At 38.6% G+C, this 13,397-nt stretch overlaps 1 protein-coding gene across 1 annotated transcript in view; it reads left to right on the top strand.

The window, feature by feature from the left end:
• The window catches only part of ADAM12 (ADAM metallopeptidase domain 12), a 183,919-nt gene that overhangs the window by 17,200 nt on the left and 153,322 nt on the right, over positions 1-13,397 (top strand). The window lies entirely within an intron of this gene.

The following is a 13,397-nucleotide window of genomic DNA, read 5'->3' as shown; positions in this document are numbered from 1 at the left end:
ATCTTGACAGACCCTGATAAGCTTTCCTCCTTCTTTTCTTCAGCCATTGGCTGGTGATATGGGTGGCTGTTTTTCGGAGAAAAGGCCTGCTTTCTGTCTCCAGAGCCTCCTGCTCAAGCTTGGAAGACAAGTTGTTGTTGCTTTTATTATCACCGAGGATGTCAGGGGAATCTCTTACCCAGCCTTTCCAAACCAGCTTTTTAGGTCCACTGTTGTTCCGGCTTCCTTTATATATTGTTATTTTAGTCAGTGTGAGAAGAGAAAAGTTAAATTTTTAAACAGTTAAAATGATAACTTAAAAAAAAAAAAAAAATCCAACCTGCACAGCAACCCTGAAAACAGCCTGAAGAGCCCATTAGAAACAACTTTCTTTACTGCATCAGGAAAGTGTTTCACAGAGAAATCCTCTCGGCTACTGCCACTGTCTGAGGGACATGGCTTTGAGTTGTGCGGCTGACTGACAGAAGTAGGTATGAAAAGAGTTTTCAGACAATGGGTCTGACTTTCAAAAAATGTTTTCTGGGTGAAAATTTTGCTATCACCCTTCTAAATGGGAGAGAAAGGCCAGTCCCTGGTTTGAATATCTGCAGTGATGAAAGGGATATCATTGTGGATATATAATAGCTTATCTTAGAGAGATAACACAGATGGCTTGGTCCTAGATGTATGTGCAACTCTATTTTTAGATCATTTAATTAGAAACAGGCATTCTCCTTACAAAGTTCTTCTTGCTACTCGCTGTAGCTTTCTGAAAGAGTTACAACAGAGTATCTTTATGTGAGTAATGATAATATGATTTATATCATTAATTTGTTTCCCAGAATTGCTTTGAGTTTAAGATGAACATTAGAAAAGATTTGTGGTTTGGTAGAAAGATCCACGTGCTGTATCAGCACTTTTTTTCTTTGAATACTTCTTTTCCATGGAAACTGTTATAAATTAAATGCACGGAAGTGCAGATCAGGCTGTGGGAAGAACAACAGCATTAAACTGGTAGAGAAGAGTAATGAATAGCTTGTCACATAAATATTGATCACAAGCATAAAAGCTAAATACTGTTGAATTCAATGGTTAAGTAGGACCTATTGTTCTTCAGCTCATTTCAAAGTGTTCCTCTATTTTATTTGAATTTTAATGCAGTAAAAATAAAAAGTACAAAGTACTTGTAACCAGGGGAATGGTATTGCAATAGAATATATAGTAAAATAAATAATGTAGTGGTTATAAAAATGCCAAAGTATTAAAGTTATTTGTGTATAGATAATTGCCTTGCAATGAAAACCCTATTCTCCAATCCTCTGATCGTAAATACCCTTGCTTAACAATTAGAAACCATGCTAGTCATTTAGTGTAGCATACCCTTTTTTGCCAATCTTAAGGATAAAACCATCCTTTTATTTACCCCAGGAGTCACTGCAATATCTGTTGGAATATCTCGTTCAGAACGCGTCATGAATTGTTATTAAGCTAATGACTTTCTTCTTGAGGGCCTTCTGTGCAGTACACTGTGCAGAACAGAAGCAAAAAAAAATGGTCATGTTTCTGCTGACACTAGTCCCGCTGACTAGTCACACAAACAGTCTTGTTCACTAGCAAGATTAAAATTGCATTTACTGAAAGAAAAGGGGGAAAAAAGTTACTTAGCTGTAACCTAGTTTTATTTTAATACACTTAAGCTATACTTTTTCAAGGACATCTAATGATATATAATGATATAGGTACTATCTAAGCGTGACGGTTAAAATTGATGGTAGGAAAAATCCAATTTTAAAATCAGACATGTAATCAAATTATATTTGAAGAATTTGGGTTTTCCTAAGTATAAATGTAGTGCTTTGTTTCAAGAGAGAACCTATCATTTGCTGGGCAGACTGCTTTTTTTCTTTTTTCTTTTTGTTCCCCCCACCCCTCTCAAACTGTAATTACAAGAGGCCAAGATCAGGATTTTAGCATGGTAGTATTAGTTCAGAAGTGCTATCTTTTTCTCTCCAGTTTGAAAGGATGTATATGTTCATGCAAACACTTCATATAGCAATGTACATTTAAAAAATGAAGTATATATAATTAACAGAATGTACTATGGAAATACATGCATGTTTTTGCAACTGTACAACTCTGTTCATCTAGTTGATAGTTGTTAACCCTTCTGGCATCCTTTGTTGAAGTCAGAAAATTTAGATAATTTTCAGTTGGACTATTTGAGTGGTGCCCAGTGACATTCCTTTGTTAACTGGATATAATATTCTGTTGCTAATTCTGCACACGCTGCTAAAATTAGTGGCTACTATTTCGAGTATCCAGTCGTTGCTAGTCAGGACTACTGATGAGTAACTATTCCTGGGTGTGTGACTGCACAATCAGGGCCCTGAATGTTGTGCAAGGTCGCTGTGAGCTTTCAAACAATAGCTGTCCATATTCTTTGCAGATGTGATTTCCGTCTTCACTGAAACTTTGTGTGCATTATAGAAGGTGTTGATAGATCATTATACTAAATGCCTATTTCCAGTTCCCTTCCCATTTCTCTTTTTCATCTGTTCATAGTTCTGCATTCGGTGTCAACTCTTTTCACAGGGCTTGGTCTAAACCCAAAAGGGTTGGGTTCTGGTTTTCTTATTTATTTCTAAGGTTTGAACAATTTCTTTTTCATTTTTACATTATTTGAGTGCAGAAAAAAAAAAAAGAAAAAAAAAAAACTCTTTTCCCCACTTGTTCCCAGCTGAATATTTTCTTCAAACTTGGCTCAAGACTTAAAAATCAAGCCAAGTTTGATGAGAGTTGGGTAAGTGATGTTTTAGTACACAGAACACTTTAGGGAAGATTTTTAGAGGACCATCTGTTTGGCTTCAGCTTTTATCCTCACACCCTGTTAGGGACACACACTGGTTAATGTGTGCCAGATCCCTGCATCACAGGAGCTGTAGGTCAGGTAATAGTGCTCGCCTTAGACCAGATCTTGAAGCACGTGCCTTCTCTTTGAGACGCAGGTGTTAGGTGGGAAGTATTTTACATGGGCATTAAGGGTTTCTTGGCTCCACTTCTACACTTAAAAGGTTATAACTGTGGGGAAATGGTGTCTGCCCAGTACCAGAGACCTTCCAGGGCAGATGTGAAATCGTTGTAATGCTGAGAGGCATCCCAGGGTGGCATTGCCTGGAGCTGATATTTGTTCTCCTGGAGCAACATCTTGTTAAGGAACTTGGCGCTCTCTCCTCTAACCAGGGCTCCATCTAGATCTTAAAATTCATGAAGTTTCTGGGAAATTGAAGGCTTTTTGTGCATTTATGACACAATTGATTATACAGGTAAATGTAGAGTCTTGAGGTCATACTAAATTAGCACAGAACTTTTCTCCTCAGTTTGGTGTCATCTGTCACTCAAGTGCAGTTTTTTTTCTCTGGTGGTGGCCATGCAGCATCGGTAATGTCATTGCTGGCACCTGCAAGGACTCAAATATGATCACAATGTTGATTCTTGCAGGATTTAGTCCTCTGAGGTTTCTAAAACCTTACAAGCATGTTAGGTACAACTCTCCTTACTGGGTGATGCTTTGCATCTTTCACTGCTTATGCACATACTTTTGTAATTCTGATCTTTGTGTCTATCTGAGTGCAATATTAGACTGCTCCATACACATGTGAATGCTCCAATCAGGCTATGATTGCAATTCATAAAGATCAATTTGAATGCAGCTGAAGCTGGGCAGGTACTGAAGGACCCATAGCCATGCAGCATGCAGCTGAGTGTGGTTTCTGAAAAGCCCTGTATGAAGCTGGAGAGCCCTGAAGTCCTTTAGGTTGCTTTGAGTTTGCAACTTGTCAGTCCAGGTTGCTTTCAAATAGTGCAGAAAAATAGATTTTTTTAGTATTAAATTTGGTCATGTATAGGGGATAATGAGCAAATGAGAAGTCTGCAACTTCTTAAAAATAATTAGCAATGAGACACTATATGCACACGATGTACCTGTCAATGGATTAGACTCTTAATCTGCTCACAGTGAGTCTCACCTGTCTCTTTTTAAATTACTATCATTGATGTATTTACTAATTTACTAACTATTTAATTTACTATCATTGATGTACAAAGGGTATTTTGGAAAAGCAACCTCTCCCCCAGCTTGCAGTCAGACCTCTTATTTGGCAGTGGGTGCTGGCTGGCTTTCCACACACCAGCGCCTTCTGGTCTGTTTCTACTGGGATTAGAGACAAGCAAGAGGAGAAAAAGATGCCAGTGGTGGGCAGAGAATGGGGAGAGCTGCAGAGGGTTTCCTGCTGAAGAACAGCTGTGTTCAACACTCAACTTTTAAATCCAAATATATCAGAAATTCATTTTACCTTGGGGAGAGGGGGGAGGGAAAAATGGATTCGGGGGAAGGGAAAAATGGCTAAAACTGCTTCGCCAAGCTGAAGACTTCAAGGCCAGATTCTGACCTAGAGTGACTCAGTTTTCTTCCTGTGGCTGGGCTGCTTTAAATCAGGTTTGTGGATTGAAATCTTAAAGTGTTTTTTCAAAAATGGAGAAAAGGAAGATGAAAAGACAGACAGTTCCTTTCCTTGTAGCAACATTATATTCTTTCTTGGTGTTATGTTACACTTTGAATATAAACTCTAGCAATGAAATTCAAAGCTAAAGATGAAGGCCATCTATAAATATATACTTAGACCATATTTCTTCTGGTTTTTAACTGTATGGTTGTCACAGCCCAAAAGATTCTGCATGTAAAGTGGCAGAATATTACCATTTCTTACTGCTTAGTATGCATTGCATCCCATTGAGCTGGCCGAGAAGCGGCTTTTCTGCCTGCCTCATTCGTGAAGCATCGTGTTACGGATTGTGTTCATAAACAAACATCAGAAGTTTGATCATCGATATGTCATTTTGGACACTGATTACTTGAATCTTGATGTGAAATTCTCCGCTGTCTGTGAAAGGATCATGTCCTTGGACAGTTGCTAGTTATCTTTATGATTCTCCGAATGTATCAGACGTATCAGAGGTTACACTGATTCTTTTCACATTTTTTCTTTTTTCTTTTTTTCCATGACTTCCCTATAAGGTCCTAATCCAACATCTGCTGAACAAAGATTTTACCGCCAATGAAACAAAAAAGTCATTGGAAGGAAAAAGAAGAAACTTTAAATTTGTTAAAAATTCACAGCAATAATGCTGAAGATATGAGAATTCATCAGAATCTGCGAAACAGCGATGATCCTGTTTGATCCCATCCTTTGCTCTTGCCTTGCTGCATTTCTCTTGCAAACTAGCAGAGCAGCCACAGTCTGCCATCATCCAGCCCATCATCTTGAGTTGTGTGCACGCTCCCTCCAGTGTTCTTAGGAAGTTTCTTGTGCACCAAGTGGAAAGACCCCAGTTTAGCAGGATCTCCATGCTAGTTGACATTTCCCCTCTTTTCTGCACCTCGCCATCTTCTTGCGTGACTCCAACTCAGAGTTTGATGCAAGGAATACAGCTGAGAGGCCCTCTATGTCAGATCATTAATTTAGTGCACAGTCTTTTCAAGAGCAAACCCATTCAAGTTTATTTCATAACTGGCATAGCCTTCGTGCAAGTGATAATTGTTTATATTTCCTCCAACAGAGCCTCCTGCTGTTCTTTTTCATTTGAAATAATTACCAAAGTTTAGACTTCCAGACAATTGTATTAAGGGGAATCATACAGCGCTGCTTAAACAAGTCTTTGAAGGCTGAGAGGACAGCTTTCATAGCTCTTTTACATAGTTGTTTTACATATCTTAAGAGAGACAGGCATAAACAGAATTTATAGTCCTCTCCATATTTTTATGACTCATGAGTATCGAATATAAGAGGCAGAGCTGTGCATGCTGCTATGGCTGTGTCATCAGCTGGGAATGCAGCTTGGCACGGACAGCCTCAGTGGTGCGAGAAACTGCACTAAACCTTGATAAAGTTCTCTGGGACATCTGCTTATTGAGCCTTTAATTAGTAACCTGTTAGTCATTAATTTAATTGCCTGGTAAACAATCTGTTATTTTTTTGCTTTTTATTATACCTATAGCCCTGCCTTGTAGGGCCACTGTGAGAACTAATTAATTAAAAAATATATGCTCTATTATTTAGTAACACTTCTGCACTTGTTTAATTCAGGAATAGCATGATTTTTGTGTGGAAGCTATTGGGAAGGAAATGCCCAGGTTCTCCCAGTCCTGAAGCCGCTTTCACAGTGCAGCCACAGGAAAGCCAGCCTGAGATGGGGTCAAAAAGTTGTTCAATGGCTCTTCTGCCACACAGGTCTGGTGTGGGGTGCATGGGGGAAAGGGGCTGTGTCACCTCCTCTGTTCTCACTGAATTTCTGCAGCTGTGCTAGTAGGGCTGGACCACTTTACTGGGTGAGAAAAAGCAGCTTCAAGCTCTCCCCATCACCTCGTCTCGTGCAAGAAAGGGTCTTCACAAAAGTAAACATCTTCTCAGTCAGTGCCTCACCTACGTTCAAACAATTGATCAATCTTATCATTTCATTTAGGAAATGAAGACAAAACAAAACACCGGGAGGTGCGCCCTGGTTCTAGGGACTTGCTGGATCTTACACAGCATCTACAGGGTTGATAAATTCCTGAAGCTGGGACCACCAATAAAAAGTTTGTGTTGGTGATTGAGTAGGGGAAATTCTTTTCTCTGTCTGCACTGAATCAGTGCCCTGGTTTCAACGAGATACACTAGTGTTCATTTCCTGCCTGAAACACTTGGGCATACTGGGAAGTGTTAAGCAATTGGGATTCATCCCAGAAAATGGTCCATTTCATTTTTAGCTTAAGTGATACAGTGTGTTAAGTTTGTAAAGTTCTGTGGGATAGTTCAAGCACAATATAAATAGCAGATAGTATTGAGATTGCTGCTTCAATAAAGAGAAAACCTAGAGCTTTATATAAACCTTCCCCCAGCTTCCCCCACACATACCCCAGCCCCCTTAGTGTTTTGGAGCCCTCAGTAGGGTGAATTTCCCTTTCATGAGGTTGTATCATGCCGAGCTGTTGGGAGGAATTTTGTCATACTTGGCCAGTGAAAATCGCCAGTGATATAATAGTCTTGGGCGAGCTCTGTCTCCCCGTACCACCCGGGTTCCCTCTGCCAGCAATTGTATATGATGGGGCTCTGCAGAAGTGCTTTGCTGTGCTCACTGACTTTGACCCACCAGCTATGAGGTAGTGTCTCAGATCTGGGCTTGAGGAATCCGCTCACATGTTCCTCTGTAAGGTGATGGGGCTGAAGCGATGTTCTTAAATGTGAGTTTTCAGGCTGGTATTTAAAAAAAAAAAAAAAAATACAACAACAAACAGACAGATCATACATTCCCTAAGAAAACAGAAAAACAATTTTGATCTTAATGATCCAGTTAATGATAGTAGCCCTTCAAAGTGGTATTGAAATCGAAAACAAAGTTCTTGCAATTATGCGGCATTATGCCGATTTTGTAAAGTGCTTGTACTGAGGCATTTTCATATTGAATTAATTTAGCTTATACTTGGCTATTTCACGTCTCTTGCAACAGATCTTGTGAGCGTAAGGTATGAATTTCAGTGTTGGATTAAAATAAGACTTTACTTTCCAGCCATGAACATGTGATCATCCTTTTACAGGAAAAAGGAGAATCTCCCTTGTTCTTAATTCTTATTGAGATTGCCTTGTGTCAAGTTGAAAACAGTGCAGTCCCTACAGCAGGCTCTCTCCCACCATACATCCTCCTGACAGGAGTCCTTTTCGTGGTAGCAGCAGGACTAGGGCCCTTTCCAAGGACTAAAGTCCTCTAAGCAGGGGATGACCATGGTAACTAAGAGCCATTGACATATGCTGTCATGAAGACCCTAATCTCAGGAAGCAATAGTAAATTAAATTGTACTCAGTGTATGTATATTTTAGGGATGAAGAGGTAAATTTAGCTGGTAGAACTACCGAGTCCCATTGTCCCATCAACCCTGATGATTTTGTTGTTGAATTATAATTCTATTTGAATGTAATTAAATTGAACCCCAGATGATTTACCTCTTCTATAAGGATACTTCTCATTCCTCAGAATTCTAACAGAAACTCATAGTGGTAATATGCAGTTTAAAACTTGATAAGGAAAATATAATTAGAATTGATAATAAGCCTTTTTAAAATGCAATAGTAATATCTTGACAATAAAAAGGATTTCAAAGTGTTGCTATTTTTCTACAAATAAAATGACTGCTAAAAAGTCTGCCAATTATTTTTGAAAAGCTCATATAGATGAGGTAAAAATAATCCATATCACTTAGACATGGTAGCAGAAATTTTGCATTCAGTTCCTGTCTTGAGGAAATTGTGTGTCCCTTTTGTGCACTTTTTTCCTCAAGGACACAGTTTTCAAGTATTATTGAGCTTTCGAAGCTTAATTTAACAAAGTGATTGCAATTTACGGCATTGTAGACACAGTGGAGTGATGAAGCTTAATGAGATAGGAGACAAAATGCTTTTGGTGGTGGTTGTGTAATGCATTTCCATGTGTATGATGCATGTGCAGTGCTGCCAGAGTCTGCAGGCATTTTACGGCAGGCGTTGAACTCATCCATATCCTGCAAGGATGTGCTTGTGTTATTTCTGGTCAGTGTAATGCTAAGTCTGCTAGTGATACTGGTTGCAATGGAGTATGTTTTCCCACACCGATACAGCATCTAGATATTTTTGGTCACTTTGATGGGGGCGTCGAGTCTGTGGAGAGGTCTCGTTGCTGCTCATTGTCCATGGCAAACCAAAATACATCAAGCTTCATTTAAATCTGCAGCTCTGACTTTGAGATTGCCCTTTCATCCTCTGCCCCAAATCCCAGGATGCTTATTTGTTGTTTCCTCTGAAGTTTGAATCATGCTCAGGAAATGAAGTGCTCATAGGTCCTACCCTCATTCCTTTGCCCTTACTGTATCTTCTGCCTTAGGATCAGCTTTATTTTCCTTCTTCTGAATGAACTTGTTCCCTCTTCTCTTTGGCCATCTCCCTCCACCAGGAGCTGCTGGGTGGTTCCTTGGCAGGGTTTTTCTCCTTGTTCTTTTTTTTTTTTTTTTCTCCTTCCCATTGACCACAACCTTTGTGGTGTGCTTCAGAGTCCTGAACTAAACTGGTCTTATTGGGGTGAACCTGCCAAACCCTTCCTGGCCGGTCATCACCATCTGGAGTGATTTGCCTCCTGAGGTGGCAGTAGTTCACATCGTGTTTCGAAAGTGAAGCCAGTATATAATTTTAATATTTGAGAGAAATATATTCATAACCTGAGTCCACTTAACTGAGCACAGGAGCAAATGTTTTATGTCAAAGCTGCTGCCTAGCTAGGGGAGGATCAGATCTTCATAGAGATGCCTAATTTTTGCACACTGGTGGATGCTATTTTCCGGTACACTTCATTTGTGTGAGTGTTGGAGATGGTAGGCTCCTTCGGGCAGTGATACTGGATGAAATCCTACCCTGGTGTCTCTCAGATGACATTATTTACTTTAGTTTCACCCATTCCATCATCTTTCCCTAGATGTTTTTGCATTAAGTACATCTTGTACTGAAAAAGAAATGCTTCTGAAGGAGGTCTGCTTCAACTCCTGGCAAGTGACAATGAGACAAAAGCTCAGAGATGTGTTAATCTAAACAGCCATAGTATCCCTGCCCCAAAAAGGACCGATTCCTTGGCAGATACTGCATCTGCCTCTTTCAAAGGAGAGGGGAATTTCTGGAAATGAATCTGTTGCGGGAAAAGCCAATAAGAGAAACTGCGTAATTTTGTCCTTAAAGTTACTTCTGGAATATTACCGTTTAAATACTGCACCCTCCCTTCAGCCTACACTGGCATAGTCAGGGTGCATTTTCAGCAACAGAAGAAAAAGTGGGATTCCTAAATCAAGTATCTCCAACAGAAAATGCCTTTCTCTTGGTTGCAACAGACAGAAACATTGTTTAAACCAGACTTTTTTTGGCATTTACTGGCATTACTAAGAAAGAGTTGGCAAGGAAAGTTGGCAGAAGGAGATGAGTTGGATAAGCTTTAAAGATTTCTTTTTTTCTATAAAATGAATATCCAGAAGCTGTGTAAATTTTTTTTTTTTTTTTTTTTTTTTTTTTTTTTACTTTAAAAGCATATAGAAAGACAACATATACACATTTTTGACTGAAATGGCATCTAAACTGCCTGCACCCTCCAAATTCTATTCTCTCAATTAAAAAATTGAAAGAAAAAAAAAAAGACAAAACAAAACACCTCAGGAAATCCCTAGAATGTTTATTCGGGAACAGACCAGCCTGTTACAGTCATTAGCTTGCAAAGGTATTTCTGTTATAGTCAGAGGGCAAAGTGAATTTTAACCTTTTATTGCCAAGAGACGTCATGTTTGTTAGTGGAGTAGCTATTGAGATACATTGAAGCATATAAATTACTGTAAATTAAGTGAGTGGTGTATAAAAAACAAAACAAAACAAAATCATAAAAGTACATCCCATAGAGAGAAATTTAAATCAATTTAAATGCCTGTAATTAATTTTAAAGTTCTATGTTTCATACTTTCCTGAGTACCTATTTATTACTTTAATGTTTCTGATTGTAAAAGGTTTTAATTGCAACAAAAATATATTTCAAAATATTGACCTCCATTTTCATTGCAAGTTTTAGTGCAGAATTGCTTGCAGACTTGGTATGTTGATTATAAAGGAAGAAAGGGAATAGTGGTGGACTGGTTTAAGCTGCGATCTGTGGGAGCCCTCCAAACACATGTGGTTGTTTCCCAGGATCCCCATAGGAGGGAGAGAGGAAAGGAAACCGCTGCTCTATGGAGACCAAGCATTGAGAGCCTGGGAACACTGCAAGTCACAGAGGGCAAATTTAAGATATGGCTAGAAATGGTTTTCTTTTTTCTTTCTTTCTTTTTTTTTTTTCCCCTTTTATTTATTTATTTATTTTTTTAAAGATGGAAACCTAACTTTGTATAGTCAAACATCTCCCCTTTTATTGCCTTGACCTTTTCCATCTATAAAATGGGAATAAAGTTTAATCCAAGCCGTGGGACATAAATTTGATTTTGGTAATGGCCTTTTCAGATTAAAAAAGTTATTTGTATTCATACTCTCACACTATACAACTTTTAGGGAGCAAGGATTTGCTCTTCTGGGGGAAAGATGAATGTCTTGCATGTGTGGATAAATCACGCATGTGTTGTCAGAACAAGGGAACAAATATTTTCAAGATTTTAGTTTCCAAAGAATTAAAGAGGAGGAGTGTTTGCAATGCTGAGTACAAGGGTTTTCACTGTTACAATCTTAGAGGCAATTTAAGAGCAGCTTGTAAGTACTATGAAGAACATTAATTGAAATTTTTATAGTATATGATGAGCTATATAAATCAGTCCGAGTCCCCTTTAGCACAATCACCTTTCTTTGCTGGAAATGACAGTGACATGAAAACACTGTTTTTTAAGGAACATTTGAGAAACATTATTTAAGGGTATTATGTATTTTTCTTTCAAGTGCACATTTTTACTGCCCTCAAATGTACAATTCAATCATCAAACATCAATTTATTTTTAAAACACAACTTATAAGTTTTAATACACTTCCATGCTTCTTTTACTGACTAATGTAAAAAGAAACCTCAGTGTGTATGATAGAAAGCAACTCCCATTTCAGCCTGCACAGAATAAGTATTTAGCAATTTCTCCAAACCTGTGTTTGAGATGGAAGACAATGTCAGCTACATTTGGACAATTCCTTTAAAAGATATTCCTGAGGCTTCCTCACTGCATTGATGAATATCCCATATCCCATATCCTCTCCTCTCCTCTCCTCTCCCTCTTTTCTTCCTTCCTTCTTCTTCTTCTTTTTTTTTTTTTTTTTTTTTCAGGGAAATGTCAAAAAGTTTTTTACAGTGTTCAATGCTAAATGCAATAGTGTTCAGTGCTAAATAACTTAGAGGAGTCCAGTCACTGCTTCAAGTCTCTTTCAATGGCAATGTTATGAAAAGGAGGGTGTTTCATTTTGTTTTTGCTGTTGCATGTTTGTTTGTTTGTTTGTTTCCCAGCAAAACCTTCACTTTTCTTGGTGAAAGGAAAATCAATACATCACTGGTAAAAGACAAAGTGTCTCACCAAGACACATTACTTAAACTGAGAGTGAATTATTGAATTAACACAGTCACGGAAAATTATTTGGAAACAACATGGTATGTTTTTATTGCCTCTTCAGCAGCCACCATGTCATTTTAAATTCTTACATTCTGCATTTTTGTATTTCATATGTACAGTTTCCCATTATAGCAATGAGAGTTTCTAAAGTTCCTCAAGAGCAATAGTGAAATTGCTTTCATGACCTGTTCCTTTGGTGTGATGTCTGGCTCCTGACAGTCCACCGTGAACAAATGAGACATTTCTTCAACATTGAATAAAGTCATATGCCAATTTATTGCTGTCTTTACCTATCTCACAAAATCATTTCTCTGCATCTCTTGGAATGTGCAGATTTGATTCTTCCATTTTATGGAGTTTTATCTTGTCTGTTGATGCAATGTCACCGTCACAGTCTTGACATAGGAAAGGAAATAACTTGTCCCACATATTTAGCCTAAGGCAATGTTTGTATGTACAAGGTATTCTTATCTGTGAATTTTGATTTACAAATCAAAATTTGATTGAGTTGTTTTGGGGGAAGTTGATATACCTTCTTTATCCAGTTTATCGTGAAATTTAGGTTTCTTTAGCACCAGAGTTTCTATGTAAAAGCAATTAACTGCTGTCTGAGGGAGTAACACAGCAGCCCTCAGCTAGGGCAATTCAGATTTAGTTGCTCAGGACTCAGGAGGCCCTCACAGGTGAAGATGCTCGAATGAGTTGTCCATCTGAGTTCCTCTCTGAAACTTTCCATTCTGCTGGAACATAAAGCTCCTCATTTAAGCTTCATGATATGCCTCTGAAATCCTCCTTTTCTGATCATCTCAGGAAATCACCACAGTCAGGGAACCCTATAGAGCCTTTCTCTATTATATGTTGCCAAGCCTGAATGAAATTTCCAGAAAGATGATATATAATTTTATACTTGTCAGAAGACTCTGGCTTGCTCCTGTGCTTCAAAGTCCTATTCTAAACACGCTGTGTTTGTTGACACTTCACGACAGTGCAGTAGTATCCATATCTGGCAAACGTTTACTATTTATACTGATGCTAATGAACCTTTTCAGAAGCTTTCTTCTTTGCACACTGCTTACCTGTATGAGGTAGGAGTACAAAAAACAGGTCTGGTGCCATATACCACTATTTACCAGAGTAAAGTCTTCCCTATATTAGCATCACCAGGGCTTCTGCTGCTGTATTATATCCTGTTTGGGGCAACTCCCTTCACGAAAGAGATAGGTCACCTGGGGGAACACAGGAAGGAGTGCAG

The sequence above is a fragment of the Cygnus olor genome, chromosome 7, assembly GCF_009769625.2.
Source record: "Cygnus olor isolate bCygOlo1 chromosome 7, bCygOlo1.pri.v2, whole genome shotgun sequence".
NCBI classification, from domain to species: Eukaryota; Metazoa; Chordata; class Aves; order Anseriformes; family Anatidae; genus Cygnus; species Cygnus olor.
Note: the sequence above shows the minus strand (reverse complement) of the source record. Positions and strands in the feature narration are given on the sequence as shown.